The sequence below is a fragment of the Bos javanicus genome, chromosome 11 (assembly GCF_032452875.1).
Source record: "Bos javanicus breed banteng chromosome 11, ARS-OSU_banteng_1.0, whole genome shotgun sequence".
NCBI classification, from domain to species: Eukaryota; Metazoa; Chordata; class Mammalia; order Artiodactyla; family Bovidae; genus Bos; species Bos javanicus.
In genome coordinates this window covers 38,541,131-38,554,875 of record NC_083878.1, presented here as the reverse complement: position 1 = coordinate 38,554,875, position 13,745 = coordinate 38,541,131, and the positions used below count along the sequence as shown (strand labels likewise).

The window sequence follows — 13,745 nt, the reverse complement described above, 5'->3', positions numbered from 1 at the left end:
TTAAATTGGCATGATGATTTAGCAATAAATAGCAAATATTACAAAATTTTCAAGTTCTAATTTTTGAAATGTATCCTAAAAAAATATTCTCAAAGAAGCAAATGTTATAGGTATCAAAATGGTTGCTAGATTATTATTTATGATGGAAAAATACCGAAAGCAACCAAAATACACTATGATCAGGATATAGCTAATTAAATTATGGGACATTTATTCATTTATATTCACCAAGGCTTGGTAGTAAGATGAAAAATTCTGGTAAAATGTCAAGAGGAAAAGTAGGTTACAAAATTGGGATACACAATGATTCTAAGTAAGTATAGATAGGTACACTTCTAGGAAAAAAATAAGGAAAACATATATGAAAACTATCATACTCTAACAGGATAAACAGGATATAGATGATAATTTTCCAAAATTTTAGTAGTTATTAAATTGTTTTTATTATTTCTTTAAAAGAAAATAAATATTATGAAAAGGAAATGAAAACAAATATAGTAACCACAAGCCCTCAAACAGTTACTATGAAAGTGAAACTGAAAGTTGTTCTGTCATGTCCAATTCTTTGCGACCCCATTGACTATACAGTCCATGGAATTCTCCAGGCCAGAATACTGGACTGAGTAGTCTTTTCCTTCTCCAGGGGATCTTCCCAACCCAGGTCTCCTGCATTGCAGGCGGATTCTTTACCAGCTGAGCCACAGGGAAGCCCAAGAATGTCAGAATGGGTAACCTATCCTTTCTCCAGCGGATCTTCCCAACCCAGGAATCCGATAGAGGTCTCCTGCATTGCTGGCGGTCTTTACCAACTGAGCTATCAGGGAATAATTTATCATTAAATCTGGCTCTGAACTCCATAGATAATAATAATAACAAAAAGGAACAATTACTGAGCACTTACTCTGTGCTCAGCCCTGTGCTAAATGCCTCAGTTTGCTCATGAAATCCTCCGAGGTCAGTAATATTATCATCTCCACTTTTATAGATGAGAAAACTAGAACACACAGCAGTCGGCCTCTTTGAAATTCAGTTTCTTCTTCTGTGAAACAGAGAGAGTAATAATATTCACCTTGCAGTTTTCTTTTGAGGATTAAAAACATATTGGCTTTCTAATCTGTATGGTCTCTATAGAGGTCATCAAGAGAGTAGAAACTTAATGGTTGTAGGGGAGGGGGGAGCATTCCACTTTTCTGTCAAGGTGGGGACAGCAATAGCTCTCTGCTTGTGCTGACTGTCACCACTGTTACAGACTGTCACCACGCAAGGCTGCCTGCTTTGCAGAAGGGCACAGGTTTAGGTGGCATCCTTCAACACTCCTGAAGCAATATTATTTTCAATCCCCACATGCCAAGCAGCAGACATCCAGCTTGCATTTGAAGGTGGGATAGTTTCGCCAGCAATACCTGACCTAGGAATCAGGAGAAATGGACTCTGAACCTAGCCATGTCATTTCTCAGGCCTCAGCTGCCCCATCTGTACAATGGGAACCTGTGTTGGTTTTGCTCACTCAGTAAGTTTTGCTCACTGGTCAGCCCCTCCAGTCAAGGTTCCACTCTTGCCCAGTCAATTCTTTACCCACATGGCTACCAAAGTGGTCATCTCAAAACCAAATCTTATCGAATTACCACACTACTATGCTGCTTCAAACAATCCACTTCCTTCCGCTGCTTTTAGAACAAATCCCAACCAGCTCACAGAGAAGGCAATGGCACCCCACTCCAGTACTTTTGCCTGGAAAATCCCATGGACGGAGGAGCCTGGTAGGCGGCAGTCCATGGGGTTGCTAAGAGTCGGACACGACTGAGCAACCTCACTTTCACTTTTCCCGTTCATGCATCGGAGAAGGAAATGGCAACCCACTCCAGTGTTCTTGCCTGGAGAATCCCAGGGACAGGGGAGCCTTGTGGGCTGCCGTCTATGGGGTCGCACAGAGTTGGACACAACTGAAGCGACTGAGCAGCAACCATCTCAAGCACAGCCCTCGTGGCCCTGTGAGGTCTGGCCTACCCTGGGACCCTCCATGTCATATCAGATGCTGCCCTCACAGCAGCTCCCTTTCACTGGCTTGTGTATCCTCTGCCTCTGCCCACACTGTTCCCTTCGCCTGAGCATCTGTCTCCTCTGCCCTTCCCCAGAGCACCTCAGCTCATTCACAGTTTTCTCGGGGAGCTTCTCTGACAGGAAAAGCTCACCCTGTGGTACTCACTCCTAGCTTCACATCTCCTTCCCTCATGCCACTTAGAGCACTTGTAATTTTACAATATTTTCCTGATTTTATAATTAATGTCCCTGTTTGTCCTATTGTCACCTCACCTGCTAAAACACAGCTTCCCTGAATGCAGGGCCTTTTTTGTCTCCCCTACTCTTAGCATATAACAAATCCTTGAGAAATCTTTGTTGAATGACTGAGTGAGTGAATATTTTCTTCCCTGTCTCCCTCCCCCACAAATTATCAAAGAGCTGTATACCCTAGCAGATGCCAAAAAAATCCAGTAGATGTGAAATGACTACAGACATAATAATATACATGACACCTAGACTCCTCTCCTTCACAAAAAAATGAAACAAAAGGAAATGAAAAGAAAAGCTATTATGCCAGATCAACTAGTAAGAAGTAAGTGAAGTGAAGCCACTCAGTCGTGTCCGACTCTTTGGCAACCCCATGGACTGTAGCCCACCAGGCTCTTCAGTCCATGGAATTTTCCAGGCAAGAATACTGGAGTAGGTTGCCAAAAGTCAATGCAAAAAGCATTTTGCAAACTCTAAACTTCAGTGTGAGACTTCCCAGGTGGTGCTACGATAAAGAACCTACCTGCTAATGCAGGACCTTAGGACGTGGGTTTGATCCCTGGGTTGGGAAGATCCCCTGGAGGAGGGCATGGCAACCCACTGCAGTACTCTTGCCTGGAAAATCCCATGGACAGAGGAGCCTGGTGGGCTACACACCATAGGGTGGCAGAATCAGACATGACTATAGTGACTTAGAGCACACGCAGACAGACTTCAGTATAAACATAAGTTCTTGCCTCTATACTTTTTTAGGAACAGCTACAGTATAAATTGAGATGGCATTAGATTCTTCCCTCATGGCTCGGAAGGTAGAGCGTCTGCCTGCAATGCGGGAGACCTGGGTTCAATCCCTGGGTCAGGAAGATCTCCTGGAGAAGGAAATGGCAACCCACTCCAGTATTCTTGCCTGGAAAATCCCATGGACAGAGGAGCCTGGTAGGCTACAGTCCATGGGGTCGCAAAGAGTCAGACACGACTGATCAACTTCACTTCACTTCACAGTATAAATACATACGTATTGTGTGTGTGTGTGTGTGTGTGTGTGTATATATTATTATTATTATATATATAATATATATTATATATATTATTATATATATATACAGTATAAATATATACAATAAAGTATAAAATACAGGATATAATTGTTACTGACAGACTATAGAGCAAATCATTAAGTTAAAGTCTCTGGAAGGATTTAAACACAGTCAAATCCCATTGAAACATGGCTTCTTTTTAAAACCAAGGTTTGGATAAACCACAGGGTAGAACTGTCTGGGTCTCAGTCTCTTCATCTTTGTGATAAATCGTTGCATTAAATGTTCCTTAACATCCCTTAAACTCTGAGATTCTGATATTAGACAATGAGGACATATCAATGAGAATCAAGAAAGTCTACATGTACATGATGCAAAGCTATACGACCCTGTGGACACTGACCAGCCCTGCCTAGGTGAAACCCTGAGGAAGCCCAGGTTTGCCTCACCTGTCCACACCCCTTCTTTATCTCGAGGTGCCTGCTTTCCTCCTCACCTCTGCTTCTCTTTGCTCTTAGAATAACCATCAGCAAGAGTAATTTAAAGCCATGCGCTCTCTTTCCCTCAGGGCCTTTGCCTTGAATCTTCTCTCTCAGTATGGTGAAAGGTGTTTCTTGCCCAAGGAGAAAGGATTTCAGGCATTAAGACACTGGTTATAGAGGTGTTTACCAAGTAGGGACTCAGTCTACCAGCAAAGGCAGCTTCCTTCCCCAGCCTCTGAATGAGATCAGCTCTCCAATGTAGGACAAGTGAGGAAATCTCAAAGAAGGGGCAAAGAAAGCCCAGTCAAATGTCACCTATTCACACTTTATTCAAGTGCATTTGGGTATATGTTCACCATCATACATGTGGCTGAAGTGTCTTGCAAAACTGATGCACAAAAAATTCAATCTTGTAATGTTAGAAACTACTATTAATTAACTAGTTTTGACATTGCAAGATGTTCTTGATCACTTTAACAAAATCACTGTCTGGGCATGCAACTTATCTAAAATATTTCATATAGTGCATTTCAAGCATTTGTATGTAAGGGCTCCCAAATCTCTATAAAAAATACATATGACACATTGAGCAAAATGTAAAATGTAAAAGTACACACTTGTGTAAATATAACCATCAATAAAGTATGTGTTCACAATGTCTTCTTGATGATGTAATTATCCATTAAGCAATGAATAAGTACTTGTTATAGTATATTAAATCTAGTACACAGAGTTTATATAGGATTATCATGACATAATATCTTAAATAACTACTTATTAGAATTTGGGAAGATTAGAAGAAAAATTAGATAAACAAAGAATAAGTTTAAAGAATAAAGCATAAAATTTAACTAAAAATTAAAACTTGGAATAATTCTACTAAGACCTCACTTTCTTCTACTCTTAATTTCTAAACTTCTAGTATGATTCTGTGTTTATGGGAACTTTTTCTAAATTGCTGAGTGAACTGTGTGTGCTAGAAATGGCATTCTAAATTTAAAGATTTTAAATAGATATGTAAAATTATTTATTAAATATATAAAAACTTTAAGTGCAATGCAAAATAAATCTGTACTTCAAAAATAAGTAGCATTTTGGTAGTACTTAGTCAAAGCAATGTCATTTCTAACTCCTTTATGTTATCAGTAGATATTCTGTCTTCTATATGAGTGCAGCATGAACTACAATACCATGCTTGGTTTAATTGATTACACTATAATAAGGCTTGTTAATTTTTTAGAATTTATTATGCTAGAGAGAGGGGAAGACAGTGTGTTCTGAATGGGATTTCTTTTTATGAAGAGTTTAACTCAGCAAAATCTTTATTTTTGAAAGAAGAAGCAAATGTGTTTTTATATATGTTTAATCAAATGACATTGAGGAAAAACAAAGAATCCTGAGGGTTAAGAACTTTCTAAACCATTTATCATTTAAACCAGGGTTGGCAAAACCATACCAAATGATGTACAATTTCCTTATTTTGTAGCATTTGTTGCTGGAGTATAATTCTGGAGCTCCTCAACACACACTTTCTTCTTTTGCTAACCATTAAGAAAGAACATAGTATACCTAATTCAGTTCACTCAAATTTGGTAGAGTGAATTTGCAGAGTGAATTTCTTACCCCAACATTAGTGTTATCATGCGCACAAGTTTAACTGTAGCTAGCGACTTTCATTCATCGCTTTTTAGCATCTTATAGTAAAGGCGTGGATAAGAAGGAGGAGGGAATAAAGCTTTGACAGATGGTACTCAGCGTTTGACTCCTGCTGAGCTCAGCAGGACCTGTGGTTTCCAAGGTTAGGGCTGTCAAAATGGCTGTGTCTATCAAGTGAATAACAAAGTGTAGACTGCCCGTCCGTTTCCTATACAAAACTTAGATTTCATGTGCCATCATTGTTGGTCTTTCTGCTGATTTAATAACTTCCGAGAAGAACTGAGGATTCTGATGCAGCCTCACTATTTAAGAAACTACTTGGAGAGGGAATTCTCAAGGGCTGGAAGAGGTAGGCTAAGATCTGATCTCTTAAGTTTCTCTCTCAGGTTTCATGACTTGAAAAGGATTCAAAAGCCACCAAAGATTTCCTTTTGGCTAAAAGCTAAATGTGAATCTTTCAAAATGAACTTAATGATGCCTCTCTCTCTCTCTCTCTCAAAAGGGTAAAAATATTTTTATTGAGAATCCTTGAGGTGGTGGGTACTTGTTCAACTAGAAATATTGAGAATGAAAAGGGAAACGTTTCTGTTATGAAAAACATTGCTGTGTTTAGATGTGCGTTTTGGGGCCTATTTCTCACCTTTTATAGCTTTTAATATTAAAACCACCCCTATTTCCCCCCACCTTTGTCTAGAGTCTTCAGATAGAGAAAGTCTCTAGTGCTGAAAGATGACAGAGCTGAATAATGTCATCAACATTTTTATTTTGTCTTGTGCTATTACAGCTATTTTTCTTGGTAAGTCATGTTTTTCTTTATGTGTATTTTGTGATCTCAAGATTGTTGTTGAGCTTGTGGGATTCAAATAAAAGGCCTATTGGTGGATTCATAAACCCAAACTTTTTATTAAGATGACACTGAAAGGACAATTGTGGTAGTGCCTCTGAGTAAGCTAATAATTGTATTTCAATGTTTAATTTATAACATTTAAGGTAAAACTTCTCATTGTTATTTTAAAAGGACAAAATAAAATTAAAATGTGGCCTTTTGAAAGTAACAGAGTTGGACACATTTTAATCTTGTCCTGCTACTAAGCATTTTCTTTGCTATTTTTGACAAGCTGACAAAAGAAGTACATAGCCTGTCTCTTTTATGACTGGGGCTTAAGCAGACACATTCACCCATGTGGTGACTATTCCCTATCTGAAAGAAGACTTTCTTGCTACAATATAGTTGAAGAATCTTCCTCAGCAAATATTTAGTTTACATAAGTCCCTTGGTCATAATGAAAATGTTACTTGAAAGAATAGCTATTATTTTTTCCAGTACATTTACTTCAAACATTTAAAAAAAAATGTTTTGAAGTATTTATCTTCTTCTAATACTTAAAAAAACCTCCAACCGAGCAGTTGCTTCTCTGAGACACTGCATAGCAGATATTCAGTAAATGTTACTGAATGGAATTTAAAAGTATATTAAATACTGAATGAAAGGAATCTTTGAATTGAAATAAAAAGGAAACAACTTTTACATCAGATTGTTATAAGAAATCATCAATTGCCAATTTAGCATAAACCCTTTTCCAGTTGCACTTGCTGTTTTATCCTGGAAATATATGATGTTTTTAATATTTCTGTAGATGATAATAGTAATTAAACAGAAATCTGGAAAAGAAAATTCCAAACCAAGATGAATTTTCTTCTCTTTTTCTCTACCTTTTCTCTTACTTTGTTCAATAAGGCAGTTTCTAAGCTTCTTTCTAACAGCCTAGACCATTCCCCAAAGGAGGTTTTGTTAATGGCAAACTTGCTGAATCAAATTTGCTTTTCATGTGTTTGCATTTTTTTGAAGAGTCTCTGTGGGGTTTCGTCATGTGTCTGTGAGAAAAGAGTGCTTCTGTAATTTCATCCGAGTCCATAAACTATAAGTCCCTGGAAATTAAGTCCATCCTTGGCTGGAAATCAGCAATCTTAGAGGAAAAAAACAGAACTAAAACAGACACAATGTTCAAGAACTGCTATTGCATACTTAGCCACCCAGAAAATCCTAACCCAACCCACAGCATGGGCCCATAACTCTGGGACCAAGAAGTCAAAACTTCCAGATTAACTAATATAACTAATATCCTCCAACTGCACTAGATCCTTCGATTTTATTTCATCTTTAAGAGTTTTAAATTGTAATACAATACACACAGCATAAAATGTACCCTCCTAACCACTTTTAGATCTTCAGTTAGCAGTTAATACATTCACACGGTTGTGCAACCAGTTTCTAGAATTCTTTTCATCTTGCAAAACTGAAACTATGTATTCATTTTTTAAAATTCCCCGTTATTTCCTCTCCTTACTCCCTACCACTCACCTCTCTGCTCTCTGTCTTTTTTAATTTGACAACTTGAGATTATTCATGTAAGTGGAATTATACAGTATCTGCATTTTAGTGGCTGGCTTATTTCACTTAATATAATGCCCTCAAAATTCATCCATGTGTAGCATGTGTCAGAATTTCCTCCCTTTTTAAAGCTGAATAGTATTCCAATGTATGTATATATCACATTTTACTTATCCATTCATCCATGGATAGACAAAATTGGAATTAAAAGCAAATTGGGTTGCTTCCACTTTTTGGCTACTGTGAATAATGCTGCTATGAACATGGGGATACTAGATTCATTTGTTTTAGAATATGATTACTTTGTGCTATAGAGTAAATAAAGACCACAGCACACATTGTGTGAAGAATGGTAGAAAATGACAACAATAAAAAAATACTCAGTGTTGATCAAGTGCTTACTATGTACCAGACACTGTGCCATCACTGGTGTTAACTCTGTGAGAGATGCATTATTAATGTTTTCACTTCCTAGAAGTGGAAACTAAAGCACAGAGAGTTTGGTTAACTAGTCTGATGTCACTCAGCTATTAAGTCACTGGGATGCAAATCTGAGAAATAGGGGTGAGAGTCTCTGTACTTAGAGGAAGAAAGAAATCACAGATTTTATATTTATGGGGCCACAGCCAAGTAGTAAAGAACTCCTTGACCATTGAGCAGGGTATGACCTAGTCGAATAGAAGCCTAGTCAGATAGAAGCCAGAAGAACACAAGGATTTCTGTAACCGTCTTGCTGCAGAACCCGCAACAAACAACTACCCTCTCTCTCCCTGCTCAGTGCCACAAAAGGGGAGGTGGAATTGGGTATATTATGGTCTGTAATTTTTGACAAGAGACGCAGCAGCAGCAGCATTCCAAATGAGATTTACTATCTAATATTTTATTACTTGGAGTATTATTTCACCTACTTGGAGATAAAGACAAAATTAAAAATCTTTAAATGCACGCTTAAGTCTCCAAATTTCAATAATAAATAGTTTTCTGATTCCCATTTCATTATATTCAAATTGTTCTTGGTAACCCACTAACAAAACTATAAAGTAAGAATACAGTGACACAGTACAACAGGAATGTGTAAGGTAAAATGAGCTTTCTCTTTCAGAGGGTCCCTAAGTGTGCCTACCCAACATAAAAGTAAAGTGGAGAATTGTCAACAGTGTTCATTTAATATATATTCACATAATTAGGATCATATAGTGCCCCAGCCTCCTGCTACTGAAGGAAAAAAGAGGGCTCAGTCTGAATGAATCCACATTTTCCTCTTTGCAGTCAAAATTTATCATTCCATAGTGTCTCCAGGAACAAAGACTATACATAAGTACTCTCATCATTATAAACAGTTTTATCAGCTCTTTGCTTCTGTGGTTATGAGTTCAGGTCACAGATCTTTTTGTATTCATTTTCATTTTCAGACCCTAGCCTGAACTCTTGCTTTAGCGATTGAATTGTACTCAAGGAAACAGACATTTTTTTTTAAGTTTTTAAAAAATTCTATGGTCCTGGGGAAGAATATCTGAATATTACTAATCTAATAAGGTTCAAGTGAGTGCACATTTGAAGACCCATGAAGACCCCTTACCAGAAAAACCCTTGCAATTCAGACTAAAGAGAAGCCTTGAGTTGCAGTACTGTGTGAATACTATGCAAATTAAGTGACAAATGCTTATTTTACCAAAGTCCATCGAATAGAGTTCAGACAAATGATTGATCAGGCCTGCATTTTTTCAGTGCTATCAGCAGATAAAATTCAATATTAACTTAAAAGAATGTTCTGATTTTTTTTTACTATCAGCCAGCAATTTTAACAGGGTTGATTATTTATTTTAAACCAAATTATAACAATGGAAGCATCCTCCATATCCCAATTCATGAGATTTGCTATTCTGATAGTAAACTACCTTCAGCCAAGCTAGAGAATTCTGTGATTACATACTTTACCTTCCAACTGTGGTTTTGGAAGATGGGAGTTCTGCAAACCAGACAGAAGAGGGAGCTACCCATCTGGAAATTAACTGAGCCTTTCAAAAACATGTCAAATAAATATAGAAAGAAATCCTAATTTGATCAAGTCTTATCTTATTTGGTCTAATATTTTATAGCAATACTATAAATTTTCTATAAATTTAAAACAATAAAAAATACTACCAGCAAAGGCAAAAACAATGAGCTAAATAAATTAATGAACAGACAGAATATACAAACCATTAAAAGGCCAATTACAAATACACTTACACTTTATGGTCTGATCTCATATTTCATAGCAAAATATAAAATTAGAATACACTCCCAAGAGGCCAAAAATTTTTTTTACTGCCATACATATCACTAATTTTACCTTCCTATATCTTACCATTTTTCCTGATCATAAAATGGAGCTCTGACTTTAAAACTGATAACATCTGGAAACAATGGCAAAATAGAAAACTGTTGGGCTGCATCTGTCTTGAAAATGCTATGTAATAAGATTTACTTAATATATTTGAAAGAAAAAAATGTTTTGTTCCCTAATTTGTTGCAACATCTGAAAGTTCATGAGGTTATGACCCCTCTTTAAGAAAGCATCTCCCACCACCTGCAAATACCCCAGGAAAAGCAGTTGGAAACAATAAAACACGTGCTAGTTAACTGTTACCAGGGAAACGGTTCTGGTTCACCAATCCGAGCGCCTGCGCTTCCCAGTGGCTTTGTCTGAGGGAGACATGCGCCAGCTGTTAGTGAATAACCATTGTTGTAGATCATCAGGAAATCACAGTCAGCAGGCAACCCAGCCCCACTGGAAGTTTATTTCTCATATTTGTTCATCACCAGGGCAATCCTCCACCTTTAAAACATCCCCTTAGGCTGTGTTAACTAAATAACGCCCTGCACTAACAGGATCACTTAAAGAAGTCAAGTTGCAAAGTGGTCTTTTTTCACAGCAAACCCATTGCTAACTTTGATTCCAATTGCATCACCTTCCTGCCCTTTTCACTTTTCAGGGCAAATAACTGAAGCCAGTGCTGTTTTGGGTGCTGCCTTCTTGCTGACTGGCTGCTCAGATACATACAGGTACCTACACACACCCAACAACCACCACCACTAAGAGTTTTCAGAAATAGTTGCCTTACTCCATCCTGGAGAGAGCAGCACCCCTAAGAGATTCTGCAGAGGAAGTTGGGGCTGCCATCAGCAGAGGGTCTGAGAGGATAAAACTAGAGATTCCTGCCTCTCCAATACACACACTTAAAACCAGAACAGCCCCCACTTTTCCAATTTTACATTTTTAAATAAATTTGTAGATGTTCTTTGGAACAAGATGGTACTTTTTTTTAAGTGTAAAAGCTAATGAGGTCAAAACCCTTATAAGCATCAGACTCATCCTGAAAAAGAGAGACTTCTAGACTTCTGGTTTCTCATTTGGCATGTAAGGAGCTCAGAAGTGAAGTCACCAACCTAACAATAAATCAAAGCTGAGCAAACTGAAAGATCCACAAGTTTTTTTTAGATTCCTCAGAGAAGAGTGTTCAGAGCACAATGCACTCCCCCCAAATTGGATAGGCAAGTGAATTCAGAGAGGTACAACTTTCTGGAGCAGAAACCCATGAGAGACACCTCCATGGGAACCAGTGCCAATGTAGGAAAACCTAAAATGCAACTGATGAACTGTAGTGACTGAGTGTGGACAAGTCTGAGAGGAAAGCTCTGGAAGGACTCAGTCATAGAAGAGCCCCCACACTTTTGTGAGATTTACTTCCAGGAGCTCAATCAAGTCCCAACAGTATATACTGGGGAAAAGTCTTGTGATTCCAACAGAGCCAGGGTAAAAAAATACCATTTTCAAATATGCCAGAGCATTCTGTTATTGTGAACAAGGCCTGCCCTCAGGCAAAACTATTTATCAGAGCCTAACCTATAGGGGTTTTGTCAGAGCCCAACTGGCTTAGGGGAATGGAGATACCCAACTCCAGCTCCCTCTAGCCATCTTGTCCCACCTAAGGTGCGAGGGCTGGGAGACTGAGAAACATTGGTGAAATTCACAGTTTAGGGGAGCAGATTCATCAACAACTGAGATCTAATTATAACACTGTATAACACTGTCCCTCAATTACCCCCATGTTACTAAAGATCTATTTACCACAGTTTCTGAGTACATCATACCTACCTTTCAACAAAAAATGACAACGTGTACTAAACAGCAAGAAACATAGTTTGAAATTATCATACCATAACCTGAGAAAAAGAAAAACCATGATAAGGTCTTTACTAGAAAAAGTAGACAATGTGCAGGAACAGATGGTTAATGTAAGCAGAGAGATGGGAGTTTTAAGAAAGATCAAGAAGAAATTCTAGAGGTCAAAAAAATACTGTAACAGAAATGAAGAATGTCTTTGATAGGTTAATTAGTAGACTGGACACAAAAGAGGAAAGAATCTCTCAGAGCTTGAGAATATGACAAGAGAAACTTCAAAAACTGAAAAACAAAGAGAAAAGTGACTGAAAAAACTCCCAGAACATCTAAGAATATGGGATGACTACAAAGGATGTAATGTATGTGTAACGGGAGTACCAAATGTAGAAGAAAGGAACATAGCAATATTTGAGGAAACAGTGATGGAATATTTCCCCAAAATTATTATAAGACATCAAAACACATAAAACTCAGAGAACACTAAGCAGGAAAAATGCAAAATAAAACAAAACTACTAGGAATATCATATTCAAAATTCAGAAAATCAATGATAATCTTGGAAAAAGTCAGAAGAAAAATATCACCTTATCTATAAAAAAAAGCAAGGACAATAATTACATTAGGCTTATCTAGAAGCCATGCAAGCAAGAAGAGACTGGACTGAAATGTTTACAGTGTTGAGAGTGAAAAAACCACCAACACCTTTTGAAATTACCTTTCAAAAGTTAAAGAGAAATAAGGCCTTCTCAGACAGACAAAAATTGAGGAAATTTGTTGCCAGTATGTGCCTTAAATGTTAAAAGTTCTTCAGAGAGAAGGAAATGGATATAAGCCAGAAACTATGATCTAATAAAGAAAAAGAAAGCATCAGAAAATGGATAAGGTAAATAAAAACTTTCATTATTAGTTTTCTTAATTGATCTAACAGATAAAAGTTGTTCAAAATAATAACATATTAAATTAAATATGTATATGTGTGATATATATCTATATAGGTATAGCTATATGCTTATGATGCTTATGTATAAGCGAAATGAATTACAGCAATGATACAAGGGTTTCCCTGATAGTTCAGTTGTTAAAGAATCTGCCTGCAATGCAGGAGACCCCGGTTTGATTCCTAGGTCTGGAAGATACCCGGAGAAGGGATAGGCTACCCACTCCAGTATTCTTGGGCTTCCCTTGTGGCTCAACTAGTAAAGAATCCGCCTTCAATGCAGAAGCCCTGGGTTCAGTCCCTGGGATGGGAAGATCCCCTGGAGAAGGGAAAGGCTACCCACTCCAGTATTCTGGCCTAGAGAATTCCGCGGACTGTATAGTCCATGGAGTAGCAAAGAGTCGGACTCAACTGAGTGACTTTCACTCACACACACATACAATGGATAGTATGGACGAACTAGGGATATTTTGTTATTACAAAGTACTTACACTACCTGTAAAATGGGATAGTGTTATTTAAAAGTAAACTTGGAGTAGTTGTAAATATATAATGTAAACTCTAGGGAAACTGTGAAAAAAAATGTTTAAAGTATAATCAATATGCTGCTGCTGCTGCTGCTAAGTCGCTTCAGTGTCTGACTCTGTGCGACCCCATAGACAGCAGCATTTTTCTGCATTTTTTAGATTCAGTTCAGCATTTTACATAATTCATTTATCAATATGCTAGGAAAGGAAAAATAAATGAATTATGTAAAATGCTGAACTGAATCTAAAAAATGCAG

The 13,745-nt window shown here is 37.6% G+C and overlaps 1 protein-coding gene across 3 annotated transcripts in view; it reads right to left on the bottom strand.

Moving 5' to 3' along the window:
* Window positions 1–13,745, bottom strand: part of LOC133257032 (uncharacterized) — a 471,344-nt gene that overhangs the window by 89,465 nt on the left and 368,134 nt on the right. The gene's annotated exons all lie outside the window — the stretch shown is intronic.